Source organism: Hemicordylus capensis, chromosome 16 (assembly GCF_027244095.1).
Source record: "Hemicordylus capensis ecotype Gifberg chromosome 16, rHemCap1.1.pri, whole genome shotgun sequence".
NCBI lineage: Eukaryota > Metazoa > Chordata > Lepidosauria > Squamata > Cordylidae > Hemicordylus > Hemicordylus capensis.
The window spans coordinates 3,574,690-3,592,276 of NC_069672.1; the positions used below are offsets into that span (position 1 = coordinate 3,574,690).

A 17,587-nucleotide genomic window follows, 5' to 3' on the forward strand; every position below is an offset into this window, starting at 1 on the left:
TGCGTGCGTATATATACACACACACACACATACACACACACCACCAAATAAAGTCTCTCACACCCACACTTCCAAGCCCACCTGCTGATCCATAAGGGCTAGAAACTTGATATTATTTTTTTTAAAGTGAAGACCCAGATTCTCAGGAAGTCCAGTTCTGCATACACGGCGGCATTCCCCTCTGATGAATATGTATTCGCCACTTTTCAACCGAAGCGCTCGAAGCCGTTTAGTAACACACATTCTTTACAAAAATAAAGAAAGAAAGAGGTTTCCCTGTCCCAAAGGGGCACACAAAAGGACGAGTGGCTTCACACAGAGGTTTGGCAGAGCTCCTGAAACATATCCAGGAAGGATACGGCAAGAGTGTCTTTAGGATCCTAGAGATCATTAGGAAGGGGTTTGAAGATAAAACTGATAATATCATAATGCCCTCAAGCAAATCTATGGTGCAGCTACATTTGGAGTACAGGGTACAGTTCTGGTCACCATATCTTAGGGCGGTCATTGTAGAACTGGAAAAGGTGCAGAAGAAGGCAACCAAGATGACCAGGGGCCTGGAGCACCTTCCTTGTGAGGTTACAGGTTCTGGGGCTTTCTAGAAGAGAGCCAGTGTGGTGTAGTGGTTAGAGTGCTGGACTAGGACCGGGGAGACCCGAGTTCAAATCCCCCTTCAGCCCTGAGACTCGCTGGGTGACTCTGGGCCAGTCGCTTCTCTCTCAGCCTAACCTACTTCACAGGGTTGTTGTGAGGAGAAACGTAAGTATGTAGTACACCGCTCTGGGCTCCTGGGAGGAAGAGCGGGATATAAAAAGTAATAAATAAATAATAAATAGTTTGGAAAAGAGGTGACTATGGGGAGACATGATACAGGTGCATAACAACTACTATGAATATTTACAAATCACTTGTCAACAAAAGTTCCCAAAGCAGTCTACATAGAGAAATAGAAGTAAATAAATAAAATGGGCTCACAATCTTAAGAAAGAAAGAAAGAAAGAAACATAAGAGGGACACCAGCAACAGCCACTGGAGGTTTGCGGAGCTGGGGATGGATATAAAGTCATGCATGGAGTAGAGAGAGTGGATAGAGAGAAGGTTTTCTCCCTCTCCCATAAGGCTCGAACCAGGGGTCCTCCCTTGAAACGGACAGTGAGGAAATGCAGCCCTGACAAAAGTGCTTTTTCACACAGCACAGAATTAATCTGTGGAACTCTCTGCCATGGGGGGTGGGGGTGGCGAAGGCCATCAGCCTGGACAGCTTTAAGCGGGGCTCAGAGAAATTCATGAAGGACCGGTCTGCCAGTGGCGACTAGTCTTGATGGCTATAGTAGGCCATCTCAGGGAGTAAGAGCAGGAGAGAGTGAATGCCCTCAACTCCTTCCTGTGGGCTTCTCAGAGGCATCTGGTGGGCCACTGTGGGAAAGAGGATGCTGGACTAGATGGGCCTCCTTGGGCCTGATCTCCACCACCACAGGTATACTGCGCTGGGGCCAGACAGGGATTCCTTTTTGCTCTTGCGGCATGCAAACACACCCGCTGGTCTGGTGGTCACAAGCATGACTTGTCCCCTTTGCTAAGCAGGGTCCACCCTGGTTGCATATGAATGGGAGACCACATGCATGGGCACTGGAAGAGATTCCCCTCAGGGGATGGAGCCGCTCTGGGAAGAGCAGAAGGTTCCAAGTTCCCTCCCTGGCAGCATCTCCAAGACAGGGCTGAGAGAGATTCCTGCCTGCCACCTTGGAGAAGCCGCTGCCAGTCTGGGTAGACAATACTGAGCTGGACGGATCAAGGGTCTGACTCAGTATATGGCAGCTTCCAAATGTTGCTGTGTGGCGGCAGCAGCGGGGACGAGAGCGCTGGAGGCGGGCGGCAGGGCTGGTGACTCAAGAATTCCTCACTCAAGCCCGGCTTCCTTGCAAATGACACAGAGGGGGTGATTTCATGTGTGCTGCAGAGGCCCCCAAAAGGCCGAAATCGCCCGCTCTGTGTCATTTGCAAGGAAGCCGGGCTTGAGTGAGGAGCTTTTTAGTCACCGGCGGCTCCTCCGTCTGCCTCCAGCGCCCGACCTCACCTTCTGTGACGGTTTAGGAGGCGGGCGGCACTCTCGTCTCCACTGAACCTCCGCTGCTACTGCCAACACACAGTGGCATTTTTTTTAAAAAAAAAAGAATTAAGTTTCCCTCCCCACCGCCAGCCCCCTTACCCTTGTCCTTGGGGCGGCTGATCTTCGGCTGCCTAGGGGCGACAAAAATATTAATCCGCCCCTGGCTGCCAGCCTGGGTAGACAACACTGAGAGAGACGAACCAATAGACGGACTCAGTAGGAGGCCGCTCCCAACGCTCTAGGTTCTGTTCTTGTTTTGCTTGGGGGCGGCGGGGGGAATTGACCGACATTAGACAGCCAGAACTACTGAAGACTAAGCCGGGCAAAAAGGGTGAAGACTGAACGAACTTGACCTTGAGGCTTCGGGAACGCAGGACACAGTTTTCAAGACAAACCAACTTGTTTGGCGGAAGGAAGATCGGCATGCAGGAGATTCCAAGTTCCCTCCCTGGAATCTCCAAAATAGGGCTGAAAGAGACTCCTGCCTGCAACCTTGGAGAAGCCGCTGCCAGTCTGGGTTGACAATACTGAGCTGGACGGATCAAGGGTCTGACTCAGTATATGGCAGCTTCCAGCCTGGACATGGGAAAAGCCTGTGCAAGCCTCGACGTGTACCCACCCCACCCCAGCCAGAGTTACTCCGCCTGGCTGAAACCCCAGAGGAAATTGGGGGCAGCGGGGGTTGATTTAGAGTAAGAAGCTCTCCTGTGCCAGGGGGGAGAGGAAGGGGCTTGGATTAATAACCACCGGAATATGAATCGCTCCACCCCCCCACCCCCCTCCAAAGAGGGCCATTTATCCTCCCCTAATTGTTCGGTTCGCACTGCTGGCGCCTCCTCAAAGGGATTCCATTAGCCGGCCAGTCAAGGGTAGGGCCCCGTAGGATCCCCTATTGATCTGCAGGCGCCATTGAATTCCAGCCGGCTAATTAGCATATAAATTAGCCATTTCGGAGATAGGGAAGAAGAGGAGGGGGGAGGAGAGGAGGGATTGGGAAGGGTGGGGGAGATAATTGGTGCTGGGTTGTTTTTCAAAGATCTATTGCAAAGAAGGGTTTTTACAGGAGGATGAGATCCAGACTACATCTCCCAGATGTCTCCTGGCAATAAATTAGGGATGGCTGTTATTATCATAGGGACTTAGGAAGCGACGTTCTACCGAGTCAGACCATTGATTTTAGGCTTCCCCTTTAGGGATGAGAGGGGGTCTGGTGGTTACAAGCACGACTTGTCTCCTTTGCTAAGCAGGGTCAACCCAGGTTTGCATTTGAAGGGGAGATGTGTGTGAGCACTGCAAGCGTGGTGTCGTGGTTATAGTGCTGGACTAGGACCGGGGAGACCCGAGCTCAAATCCCCATTCAGCCATGAGACTTGCTGGGTGACTCTGGGCCAGTCACTTCTCTCTCAGCCTAACCTACTTCGCAGGGTTGTTGTGAAGAGAGACTTAACTACACATACCGCTCTGGGCTCCTTGCAGGGGTGGAATATAATTTCCATCCCGGAGGGGATGGGACTGGAGCTCAGTGTAAAAGTATCTGCATGCAGAAGGTTCCAAGTTCCCTCCCTGGCAGCATCTCCAAGATCGGGCTGAGAGAGACTCCTCCCTGCAACCTTGGAGAAGCTGCTGCCAGTCTGTGTAGACAATACTGAGCCAGATGGGCCAAGGGTCTGACTCAGTAGGCAGCTTCCTATGTCCCTACATGCATAACTCAGTATTGTCTACACAAACTGGCAGCACCTTCTGAAAGGCTGAAGGCAAGAGTCTCTCCCAGCCCTGTCTTGGAGATGCTGCCAGGGAGGGAACTTGGAACCTTCTGCATGCAAGCAGGCAGGTGCAATTCCCAGAGCAGCCTCATCCCCTCAAGGGAAAATCTTACAGTGCTCACACGTAGTCTCCCATTCAAATGCAAACCAGGGTGGACCCTGCTTAGCAAAGGGACTGAACTTCACCTGCATGGCACAGAAAGGAACAACCTTATGCCAGGGTTCTCGCACCGGGGTCCCCAGACGTGCTGGACTACAACTCCCATCATCCCCAGCCATGGGGATGATGGGAGTTGTAGTCCAACAACATCTTGGAATCCAGGTTTGATAACCCTTCCCTTAAGCAGAATGAGGTGGCAGAATTATGCATTTCACAAGTTGTTGTGTGTGTGTGTTTGTGTGTGTGTGTATAATGCAGAAGTGTCTTCAACTTAAAAAGATGTGTCTTGCCTTCAACAGAGAACTCACAAGAAAATTAAAACCAAGCCTTTAACATTAATAAAATACTTAGTTGTGTATAGTATAATAGTATAATATGACATTATATAAAATAATAGTATAAATGACACTGAGATAATGAAATACTTTCAACACAACAGCAGCATCAACAGTACAATCGGCAGTTTAAGAAATAGCTGTATTACAGCACAGGCAGGAGTAAAAACCCATCATCAGCGAAAAGCTCAGGAGCTTATAATGATCTTTAGCTTGTGCCATGAAATGCAGGAGGCAGCCAAATCTCTCTGTGGAGGCTACTGCAAACACAGGGGGGCCAACACCCCAAAGGCCCTGTTTGTAGCTTGTAGGTGCCCACTACCTGCTCTCTAAAAGTAAGAAGTGGGCAGATACCCTTTGTGCAAAAAGCTTGCTACATACAGCCAACTGAGAACATCAGAGAAGGCTTTAAAAAAACCCAAACAAAAAAACGCTCTCTCCCTGATAAACTAGCTCACTACATACAAGGAGGAGGAGTTGTTTTTTTACATGGGGAAATATCCAAACCCACGACCACACCGCCACACACACACCCCTTGCAGAATTCTACCACCTCAGGGCAGAACTGCACGCTGGACAGATTCATGCAGTCATTCAAACCTAGGTTTAATGTGGGTTACCGGCATCCACGCGACCGTGCGAAGCCACGCCATGGTGGTTTGCAGCCCAAAATGAATCCAAGATCCTCGCCTTGGTGGGGTCTACAGTCACGCTAATGTCGGTAACTTACATTAAACCTAGATTCGAACAACTGTGTGGCCACTATCTCAGCAAGAGCACATTTTTGTTGAAGATGGAATTTACTTGTTTTTTGGTTGGGTTTTTTTAAGGCAAGGAACATGGTAGAAAAAGAAGACAGAAGAGTAAGAGAGGGGAGGAGAAGGGAATGCCGAAATTTTTGGCGTCAAAACAGGCCATCTTGGTAGAGAACAAAAGCAATAAGCAGCTAGCCAGGGCCTACACAACCTCTACACCTTGATTAGGATATGTCTTCATGAGGACTAGAGACTTGATCATTCATAGCATTTGAATTCCCGAGAACCTCCGCTTTCTAATATTGCGACCAAATACCAGAACCTCTAACGGAATTCTAAGCCTGTGAACAGCCAAAGAGAAGCTTCCTTCCCCATCCTCTCTCAGTACTCCTCCGCTGCCGTAAATCTCCTAGAAGATGCCGCCTGTAAACCTCGGGCGTTTTAAAAGTGTATTCGTCCCAGAAAAGGATCCGCTTCCGACAGGAAACAAGAATGAGCCGACAGGCAGGGAGGGAGGGGTGGGCGAGCGGAGCCCTCCCGCCTGAAGGTCAGTGCCGCTCTCGACAAAATATGTCCCCAGCAATCCAGCAATGACACCTTCCATCCATCAGACCCTCTGAAGGCTGTTGCAGCTGGGAGCTGTCAAACTGTCAGACAATGGAACAGACCGCCACTCTGCACAAGCAGCCTCTGACCAAAAGAAGCTTCCTTGTCCCCTCACAAGCAGGCTGCGGAGACACCTAGCCACTTCAGGCTGGAGACCCTCTTAGAGGAAGATGGAAAGCTGCCGTATGCCGAGTCAGACCGCTGGTCCAGCTAGCTCAGGACTGTCTACACTGACTGGCAGCAGCTCCTTCAAGGTTTCAGGCAGGCGTCTTTCCCCAGGGAGTTTTTCACAACGGGCTTTTAGTCCACGTCTCCTCCGGAATGGAGGTGTGCGTTCACATATCGGCCAAAATTCATTCATTCATTCATTCTATTGAATTTTTCTTCAATAAATTAACCCCCAAATCCCTGCGAGCTGTCGGGCAGCACTTCACACACAATTCAGACCTTTCATTGCACTTTAGAGTGTAGCCCGATTTATATCTGGAGTAAAAAATAAAATAAAAAATCCACTTCTTGCGTTGGTTATTCTGGGCAACTTCAAACTCGCAGTAAAGCCTCACAGAAAACCTACGATAAAGCCTGCTGTTTGGGAAAAGCTCCAGGAGTCTACCTGGAGTAGGGCTGCCATGTCCCCAGGAAATTTAGGGGAGCCCCCAGGTTTCGGTTCCTCCACCCGGCTGCCAAATTCCACCCGGATTTACAGATTTCAAATGCACTGCCTGGATTGCCCGGATTTTACTCTGGATCCGATCACATGGCAAGGCAGAGAAGGAGAAAGTATACAGATCTGCCAAATAAATAAATAAATAAATAAAATGCAAATTAGTTGTCACGTAATTTGCATAATATGCAAATAACATCATGCAATATGCATAATATGCAAATCAGGCCACCCGGATTTGGGACGCTTTACTATCGCAATGGTAACCTGGAGCTGCTGCCAGGAACTGAACCCGAGACCTTCCGTATGCAAAGCAGATGCTCTTCCACTGAGCTAGGACCCCCGTCCCCTGAAGGGAATATCTCACAGCGCTCACATGTCATCTCCCATCCAAATGCAAACCAAGCTGGACCTTGCTTAGCACAGGGGACAACTCTTGCTCGCTACCACAAGACCAGCTCTCCTTCCTCTCACAAGGACGAGGGCTCACCACTTCTTAGCACAGTCTTTCAAATGTGTGTGGTAACCACCAGATCTGACCCATTTTCATCCTCCAGGACCTCACTACCAGAACATGAGAGAGGGGCATCTACAAATCCACTTGCCAGCTCGCCAGTGGCGAGTGCCCCCAGCCCTCTGGCGAGCAGGACATCCAGCACCACACAGGTCTCCTCTCCAGAGCTCTCCTCTCCACTGCCATTTTTGAGAAGGGAAGAAACCACGGGAGGTAGGAGTGAGCTCCCCTTTTCTCACCTGCTCCATTAGCCAGTGCAAAGACGATTCGCTTCTCTCTTAAGGCCTCTGCCTGCGGGCCCAGAAAGGAGTTGAGGAAAGGGGGAGGGGGTGGCAAGCACAAGAAAAATGGCTGGCTAGGGGCTGAGCCTAAATTAGAGAGCCAGCGTGGTGTAGTGGTTAGAGTGCTGAACTAGGACCGGGGAGACCCGGGTTCAAATCCCCATTCAGCCATAAAACTAGCTGGGTGACTCTGGGCCAGTCACCTCTCTCTCAGCCTCACCTACATCACAGGGTTAAGAATGGCAACTTGAAGAAAGAAACAGAGGGTTTAATACTGGCTGCACAAGAACAGGCACTAAGAACAAATGCAATAAGAGCAAGAGTAGAAAAATCCACCACAAACAGCAAGTGCCGCCTTTGTAAAGAAGCAGATGAAACAGTGGACCACCTCATCAGCTGTTGTAAAAAGATCACACAGACTGACTACAAACAAAGGCATGACAAGGTAGCAGGGATGATACACTGGAATATCTGCAAAAAATACAAGCTACCGGTAGCCAAACATTGGTGGGACCATCAAATTGAAAAAGTGGAAGAAAATGAAGATGTAAAAATATTATGGGACTTCCGACTACAAACAGACAAACATCTGCCACACAATACACCAGATATCACTGTAGTCGAGAAGAAAGAAAAACAAGTCAAAATAATCGACACAGCAATACCAGGGGATAGCAGAATAGAAGAAAAAGAAATAGAAAAAATCACCAAATACAAAGATCTACAAATTGAAATGGAAAGGCTGTGGCAGAAAAAGACCCAAATAATCCCAGTGGTCATTGGCGCCCTGGGTGCAGTCCCAAAAGACCTTGAAGAGCACCTCAACACCAGAGGGGCCACAGAAATCACCATCAGCCAGTTACAAAAAGCAGCTTTACTGGGAACAGCCTATATTCTGCGACGATACCTATAACAGCAACAACATTGACAATAAAATTCAGCCATCCCAGGTCCTTGGGAAGGACTCGATGTCTGGATAAAACAAACCAGTCAATAAGACCTGTCTGACTGTGTAAATAAATAATAATAAATTCATGGACCCCCAATATAGCTGTCCAGCCTGAAACACACTCACCAAGGTCTTAAAGACAGCGACAGCAACACAAATATTTATATAGCACTTGTCAACAAAAGTTCCCAAAGTGGTTTACATCAAATAAATAGATGAATAATCGGATCGGTCAATCGGATCGGTCAATCGGATCGGTCGCTCTTTGGCTGCCATATAGAGAATCACCACTTTTAAAAGGTGCCTCTTTGCTCTGTTAAAATCATTAGGGTACTTTCCAAGGAGCTAAAACATTGGCTGAGATCCTGAGCTAAAGTTACGCTTGTGCAAAGCTGCCATAGTGCAAGAAGATGGCGAAGTTGTATGAAGTTTTTGGCTGGGCAAAACCAGTGCACAGAGGTACTGCACCCTGCCTCTGGGGCTGCATCCAGTCTTCGGGCGGGGGGGGGCGTGACTTGGACGCACCCCGGCCCACCCCAAACGCTGCTCTGCAGATCTACGCCAGAGATCTCCGTCTCGCCTAGACAGTCCGCCAGTCTCCTTTTAGCTCATCTGCCATCAAGGAGCCAGGCTGGGCCCCCTCGGTGCAAGTTAATCAGCCTCATCAAGCGCAAAGACCTTCGTTAAAAATTCCACAGCCCTCCCACCCAAAAGCTATCATCTCCTCTTCATTTGCTGCTGCCTCGCCTTCTAGGAAAAGGCACATGAATCGGGGACCTTTGCTGATGCTTCTTTTAATTAAGACCAAGCAGAGTGCATAGGCAACCTTCCCCCTCTCCTACGAGCAGGGGAAGATGGTCATCATGAATCTTGAACATCGTTTACCCCACAGCTGGCATACATGGCCCTCTTTTATCTGTGCAACGGCTTTCCGAGGTAGGCTAGGCAGAGAGAGAGCGGGGAGCTGGTCCAAGCTCACCGGCAAACCCTGAGTGCGGGCTAGGATTTGAACCCGGGTCCACACATCTCTAGCCTGCTAGGCTGGCACTCAAATCACGGCACGGCGTCCAAAGAGACAAAGGAATTGCACTGGCAGGCAGAGGGGTAGGGTTCCTGGCCCATCCCTTCGCCCCTTTTTCTCTCCCACCTCGCTGGCTCTAATCCTACCCCTGGGAGAGCTGGTCTTGTGGCAGCAAGCATGAATTGTCCCCTTTGCTAAGCAGGGTCTGTCCTTGTTGCATTTGGATGGGAGACTACATGTGAGCATTGTTAGATCTTCCCCCTCAGGGGATGGAGCCGCTCTGGGAAGAGCATCAGAGGTTCTAAGTTCCCTCCCTGGCAGCATCTCCAAGATTGGGCTGGGAGAGACTCCTGCCTACAACCTTGGAGAAACTGCTGCCAGTCTGTGTAGACAATACTGAGCTAGATGGACAAAGGGTCTGACTCAGTATATGGCAGCTCCCTATGCTTCAGGATCGATTCTTGGTTTTCTTAGAAAGAATAAAAAAAGTAGACCTACATAAGGCAGCCAGGACTACCGAAGACTATGCAGGTCAAAAAGGGTGAAAGTTGAACAAACATTAACTTGAGGCTTCCAGAACCGAGTCAGACCCTCGCTCCATCTCACGGAGTCTCGTCTACTCTGACTGGCAGCAGCTCTGCCAGGTTTCAGGCAGGGATCTTTCCCAACCAGCCCTACCTGGAGATGCCAAGGAGTTAACCTGGGGCCTTCTAGATGCTTCACCCATGAACTATGGTCCATCCCATAAATGGGGGGGGGGATATCTTACAGCAGACAGTGCCCAGAAGGAGTTGCCCATCCAAATGCAAACCAGGACAGACCCTGCTTAGCAAAGGAGAAAATTCACACTCACTCTTAAGGCAAGAAAATGTTCCAGTACAAACCAGAGAATTTCCTGCAAGTTTGCCGGGCACAGAATTAAGATTACCGGTGGACTAGAAGACCTTCGAGACCATTTTATGGGAGGAGAGTTGGTCTTGTGGTAAAAAGCATGAATTGTCCCCTTTGCTAAGCAGGGTCTGCCCCAGTTTGCATTTGAATGGGAGACCACATGTCCAAGCACTGTGAGATATTCCCCTTCGGGGATGGGGCCGCCCTGGGAAGAGCACCTGCCTGCTTGCCTGCAGAAGGTTCCAGGTTCCCTCCCTGGCAGCATCTCCAAGGCAGGGCTGAGAGAGACTCTCCTGCCTGCAACCTTGGAGAAGTTGCTGCCAGCCTGGGTAGACAATACTGAGCTAGATGGACCAAGGGTCTGACTCAGGATATGGCAGCTCCCTATGCTCTAGGTTCTATTCTTGTTTTTCTTAGAAAGAATTAAAAAAAAGTAGGCCTACATAAAACAGCCAGAACTACCGAAGACTAGGCAGGGCAAAAAGGGTGAAAGTTGAACGAACTTTATCTTGAGGCTTCCAGAACGTAACAAACATTCAGTTTTCAATACAAACAAACTTGTTTGTCTGCAGGACTCATTTGTTTGTGAACAAATGATCAGTTCCAACTAGAACTTTCAAAAATATTTTGAAAATACTTAACATGCAGAGAATTACCGGCCCCGCCTTACAGATCTGTTGCAAGTATCTGAGATCATGTAGGCATGGATTGCATTTTGTTGAGGGCGGGGGGGAGGAGAAGCATGACAATCAAGGCAGAGATTATACAAATCTATATTCCGTTTCTGAAAGTGCTGAAATTTGGAACAGAGAATTGGAGGTCTCAAGATGAGGTGGGAGGGGGGACCCACAGATGTGTCAGTGCTCAAAAAAATCTGGGGGGAAACCAAAGGAGGAAAAAAAATTTTTTTACTCTAAAAGCCCGAATCCCACCCCCTGTAGTCAATGGGACAGAATGTTCGTGAGATCAGGCACTAATCAGTTAACAGAAAAAAGGTGGGCAGGGGAAGAGCGCTTGATAGAAAAGAGTGGGACCTTTATATGCTTGAAGGAACCCACCTTCAAGACAGTCACAAGGCCTTTTGTTTCTACATGGTCAAACACTTGTTTTCTCACCAGCCATATCACAGCTTTTGTGTTTCTGAGGGGGAAAGAAGTGCTTTGGTGCTCATTCTGAACCCAACCTCCCAACAGAAACATACAGAAAACAGAAAACAGGGGGATCAGACACATCCACAGAAAAGGAGAGATTTCTCCATTGTCATTAGCCAGGCTTGCTAAATGGAGCCTCCAGGTTCCGAGGCAGTGTATCTCGGAATAACAAACAAAAGGTGAGGGCAATTTCCATCCTGCTTGTGGGCTTCCCAGAGAAATTTATGGGGAGCAGGATGCTGGACTAAACAACAGTTGGTCTAATTCTGCTAAGCGAGTCTTCTAATTAAAGAGATTCCTCTGCCTGCTTGAAATTCACATGGTCTTTGTCTCAACACAACACATATTTAACCTACAGAATTCAGTGCCACAAGATACTGTGACAGCCACCAGGCATTCAGATTTCTTTTTAAAAGAGTTATTTTATTGGTTGATTTCTATCCTGCTTTTCAACCACAGTCTCCAAATAAACATCACTGGTATTAACATCCACATTTATTTATTTATTTATTTATTTAAAGTGAGAGCCTGTGGAACATAGGAAACTGCCTTATACTGAGTCAGACCACTGGTTCATCTAACTCAGTATTGTCTACACAGGCTGGCAGCAGCTTCTCCAAGGTTGCAGACAGGAGTCTCTCTCAGCTCTGTCTTGGAGATGCTGCCAGGGAGGGAACTTGGGACCAAGATGCTCTTCCGAGAGTGGCTCCATCTAAAGGGAATATCTCACCGTGTTCACACATGTAGTCTCCCATTCAAATGCAAACCAGGGCAGACCCTGTTTAGCAAAGGGGACAAGGCATGCTTACTGCCACAAGACTAGCGCTCCCCCCTAGATGGCAAATTCCCTTCAGACTGACTAACAGAGGAGGTGTCTATCATAATAGCTTAGTGAAGCCTCCATGGTCAGAAGTAATTTACCCGTAAATTCCAGAAGATGTGTAGAAAGCAGCAAGAAGGGCTCCTGTATGGGCAAGTGCCCACTTTGGGGCCCAATCCACCAGCGGTGCTCTTGTGAATTTCTGCCCATTTCAGTGCAGGAGATCTTCCCCGTGCATTATATACCGGCACCAGGCTAACAGGTCTCCCATTCTGTCACACAGAAGAATATGGTTGCCTCCTGCAGGGTGCTGGGTCTCGGTTCTGACACAGCAGGGCTCTTCTAAGACCCTGAAAGCAAATTCCTTTCCGGTAAGAGCCACCCCTAGCTTAATGGAGCCTCCACATCCAGGGGCAGTTTGCCACTAAATATCACATGACGGCAGAAACTTAGGAGAAACCGAAGTCCGGAGGACACCACTCTGGGCTCCTTGGAGGAAGAGCCGGATAGAGAATGCAATAAATAAATAAATAATATCTAGCGGCAAACCGCCCCAGGAGGCTCTATTTAGGAGGCCCTTCATCGGAGGGCTTTGTGGGGTTCCTCAGGGGGACACAGGTCACCAGACTAGACGGACCTGGGGGCCCGATCCAGCAGGGCTCTTCTTACACACCGAAGGCAAATTCCTTCAGACAAGTGGAGAGAGGAGCCATCGATCACTTAATGGAGCCTCCACGCACAGGAGCAGTTTACCCCTAAATGCCAGGTGGTGACAGCAGACAGGGAGGAGGCGGGGGTCTCCAGGTCCTGCTTCTGCGGGCACCCCAGGGGAACATAGACACCCCCTCTTGAAGGCGGGTCTGGGGGCCCGACCCGGCAGCCTTGCTTGGCCAAGGGCGCATCCTCAGCAAGCGCCTCCGGGCGCTTTGCCAGGCAGCGGAGAAACTCCAGCAGCCTCTGGGTGGGCTCGAAGTGCAGAGCAAGAAGCCTGCGGGGGGGTGGGGGGCGCAGTGCCCTGCTCCGCAAAGGCCCAGGAGACGCGCCACCCTTTGCAAGCAGCTGGTCCCAGGTGCAATGTGCAAAAGGCAACCTCAGACTCGGCCCCCGCGCCCCGCTTAGGCGCGCGCACACACAACACACACACACACAAGCCAGCCTCTGTCTGCAGTGCGCAGGCCCTGGACGCCTGGCAGCAGCAGTGGCAGGCACCCCCCTACCCCCCACCCCCTTGCTGCCCCCACCCATGACAGCCTCCCCCATGACAGCCTCCCCCTTACCTGGCCTCCACGTGCATGCGCAGCCGGCCACTCACTCCAGCGCGAGCGCGCAGCAGCCGCCGCCAAAGGCAAGGCAGCCAAGGCAGGCAGCGCGCGCGCAGGAGAAGCAAGCGCTGCACCCCCCCCCGCCCCCAGTATTCATTAGCATTCCAGCAGGAGTCACGTGGCGCGCCGCCGCCAATGGCCACGCAGGCTGTCGGTGCGGGCGGCCCAGCCCCCTTGCCAAGCAGGACTGGGTGGGGAGGGGGGGAGAGGGAGATGCATGTCCCAGACAGTTTCCATGGCAACCGGGAAAGGGAGAGGGTGGGGGGGAACGCCGCCCTGTGGCTCACCTTGCATTGCGCCCGGGGGGGGAGTGGGAGGGGACCTGAGGCATCTGATCTGCATCTGATCTGCATATGCAAATACATGGCCAAGGCACGGGCTGGTCTTTTTCTTGAGAGGGGGGAAGGCTTCAAAGCTAAAGCATATGAAGAAAGAGAAAGAAAACAAACCTGGGCTTCCAGATGTTGTTGGACTACAGCTCCCATCATCCCCCGACACAATAAATTGTAGCTGGAGAAAAATGGGAGTTGTCGTTGAGTGACATCTGGATGCCACAGGTCAGGAACCCCAGCTCTAGAACAGGGGTTCTCAAACCCAGGTGATGATGGACTACAACTCCTATCATCCCCTGCCGCAATGGCCTTTGTAGCAGGGGGTGATGAGGGTGTAGTCCGACAACATCTGGGGACCCACATTTGACATCCCTTGCTCTAGATGTGGTCTCTATCTCTCCAAAAGCAAATAATAACAACACCAAAACATAATTTATTTATTGTTTCATTTAAAACATTCGCACAGTGTAACTGGCATTGCTTGGGCTTTTGTGGCTCTACCCGCTGTCTATCCGTCCGTCTTTCTGTGCAGGGTGGTTGTCGGGGTCCCCAGGTACCCTGTGTTACTTGTAGGGTCCTAGTAAGTCACCTGGTTAAGTTTGGTCCCGAGAGTTCAAACAGACCGGCAGACATTTATTTATTTATAGAGAAGATTTATTTATTTATTATTATAAATTTATTTATTTGTAGAGAAGATTTCTATCCCGCCCCTCCAGCGGACTATTGGATGGGTTGCAAAAAATGGTCAAAGACTCAACACATTTTTAAATGTGTAAACTGCTAGATGTATATTGCGCGGTGGAAAAGTGCGAAACATAAATAAAAGAATGAATAAAAGAATAAACACAATAACGCACCGTGAAATGACATCGCATTAATCAAAAGAGTACGCAATAACTCAAAACAGGTCCCAGCTGAAACCAGCTTGAACAGCTGAAACTTGAAAATTAAAAACCCACCAGACTGTAGCTTCAGATAAAACGCTTAAAAACCACACTAAAAAGATGAGTTTTGATAGTTGTGTAAAAATGTTGTCAGAGCTCGTCCAGGTGGGCATTCCAAAGCCAAGGGGCCACAACCGAAAAGGCTCCATCTCTAGTCTCCACCAATGGAATCATATAGTACTTAATATAAATTAACAATTTACTATAATGAATAATAACGATTAATATGTATTGTTGCTATTACTCAAATCCCTTTATCTTAGCTTTCATTTGCACCCATGCAATTTTCTCAATTGCTTGCTGCACAATGAAAAATCAACCCCTTTGATTGTTTTAAATTGCTTAATCTGCAGTTAGAGCAAATTTATTTTTTATTTATTTGTTTAACACATTTATATACCACCCCAAACGTAAGTCTCTGGGCAGTTTACAGCAAAATAATAGAAACAGATAAAAAGATGAAAACATTACAACAATTAACATTTAAAACGTTAAAACGATTAAAACCACAATTAAAACAGTATATAATTAAAAGCCTGGGTGAACAAGCGTGTCTTGGCTGCCTTTTTTAAAGTTGTAAGAGATGGAGAAGCTCTTATTTCAGCAGGAAGTGTGTTCCAAAACCTCGGGGCAGCAACGGAGAAGGCTCACAGTGTTCAAGTAGTCACCACACAAGTCAGTGGCAACTGCAGACAAACCTCTCCAAATAATCTCAATGGGCGGTGTGGTTCATAGCAAAGAAGACATTCTTTTAAATACCCAGGGCCCAAGCTGTTTAGGGCTTTATAAGTTATAAGACCTTGTATTTTGCCTGGAAACTTATTGGCAACCAGTGTAGATCTTTTAAGATAGGAGTGATATGGTCTCTTCGAGATGACCCAGAGACCAACCTTGCTGCCGCATTCTGGACCAACTGCAGTTTCCGGACTACGTACAAAGGCAGCCCCACACAGAGTGCATTGCAGTAGTCAAGTCTGGAGGTGACCAGCAGATGTACTACTGCTCTGAGGTCATTTATCTCAAGAAATGGACGCAGCAGGCGTATCAGCCGAAGCTGATAAAAGGCACCTCTGGCCACTGCCTCAACCTGGGACACCAGGGAGAGGTTTGTGTCCAGAAGCACCCCCAGACTGCCCACCTGTTCCTTCTGAGGAAGTGTGACCCCATCCAGAACTGGCAGATCAAAATCATCTCCCGAGTTCCAACCCCGCACAATAAGAACCTCTGTCTTATCTAGATTCAGCCTCAGCTTGTTACCTCATCCAGCCCATTACTGCCTCCAGACAGGCATTTAAGGAAGTTATGCCTTCTCCTGATGATGTTGACATGTTGACAAATAACAAAATCTTGCAAGGAATCGGGCAATGTAAAAACATTTTTAGGATACAATCCTGCCCAGGCTTACCTTCTGAGCTGCACCCAGTGCACAAGAAGAGACGCAGGCCAATCATGTGTTCAATCGAGCATCCTGTAGCCAATCAGATTCTTCCAGAAACTCATCAACAGGCCTTGAAAACAATAGGCTTCCTGCAGATCTGTGAACCCCCAAGCAGCTGCATCTCAGAGGTAGGCTATCTTGGAATCTGGAGGTTCCCTATCCAACCCCAGCACAGCATCCATCCAGTGGTTGTTGCTGGTATCTACCTTAGGCACAAAGGGACATTGAAAGCTGCCATATACTGAGTCAGACCCTTGATCCATCCAGCTCAGTATTGTCTACACAGACTGGTAGCGGCTTCTCCAAGGCAGGACTCTCTCTCAGCCCTATCTGAAGATGCTGCCAGGGAGGGGACTTGGAACATCCTGCATGCAAGCATGCAGGTGATCTTCCCAGAGCAACCCTACACCCTAAGAGGAATATCTTGCAGTGCTTACATATAGCCTCCTGTTCAAAATGCAACCAGGGTATATCCTGCTTAGCAAAGGGGACAATTCATGCTTGCTACCACAAGACCAGCTCTCCTCCCTCTCCTTCTGCCTGTTAACTGTCCTACCTTTTATACTTACTTAAATAAATTAACTTTTTTATTGTTTAAAACTCTCTCAGTGCTGGAAAAATTGATCCATTCTGTCTCCCCATGAGGCCCGCTCTTGCTTAGAAGCTCTTTAAGAGGTTTTAAGGCATTTTGCTAGAATTCAGCCTGGTTCTAGCTAGGAAGATTTTAAGGTTATTTGTCTGGCAGTTCTACCGAGGATCTTAACAGACTTGGGGGAGGCCAGAAGGCCTTAGTTGAGGGCAGAAAACCTTCCTTCTTTGTAGGGGAAATTATGGGCAATTCTTTGCCTGCAATGTCATTTTGACAGTAAAGTTCGTTCTCTGATATCGGATCTCGTCCTTATTCCAGAATGAAGGGAAATAAATCGGCAATCTGTCTCTTATTCCATAACAATAATGAGGACAGCTACTTTTCATGCAGCATAATTGACACATATGATATACATTCTGGTCCCTGCCCCAGGGACCTTACAAACCTTTTTTAAAAAACTGGGGCAGGAGCAGTGGGTGGCGAAGGACAAAGTTAATGAGCGAGAGACATGAGCAAAAGCACTGTTTGCACATCTGAGTCGAGGAGGCTGCCTTTTTTTGGTTACAACCCCCCCTGATGTCAGCACCACAAGCTATAAGCTACAATACTAGTGTATCCACTTGGAAGGTGGAAGGGAATGACATTTTCCTTTCCTGGGGTGATAAAAAATTCCAGGGGCCAAAGTGCGGATCTCTGTGGCTGCCATTTTAGCAGAGGGGAAGGCAAGAATCTGGCAGAGCTGATTTGCTTTATTTCTGGATGTGAGCTGGTCTTGTGGTAGCAAGTATGAATCAAGCCCAGTATCATCTACCCAGACCGGCAGCGGCTTCTCCAAGGTTGCAGGCAGGAGTCTCTCCCAGCTTGGAGATGCTGCCAGAGAGGGAACTTGGAACCTAGATGCTTGGCCACATCTCCTAAGGGGAATATCTTTCAGTGCTCGCA

The 17,587-nt window shown here is 48.8% G+C and overlaps 1 protein-coding gene across 1 annotated transcript in view; it reads right to left on the reverse strand.

Moving 5' to 3' along the window:
• The window catches only part of PHC2 (polyhomeotic homolog 2), a 91,338-nt gene extending 77,920 nt beyond the window's left edge, over positions 1-13,418 (reverse strand). The window contains exon 1 of the mRNA XM_053281511.1: positions 13,298-13,418. The gene's annotated coding sequence lies outside the window, so the exon portion shown is untranslated. The remainder of the gene's footprint in view (positions 1-13,297) is intronic.
• Between the last annotated feature and the right edge of the window lie 4,169 nt (positions 13,419-17,587).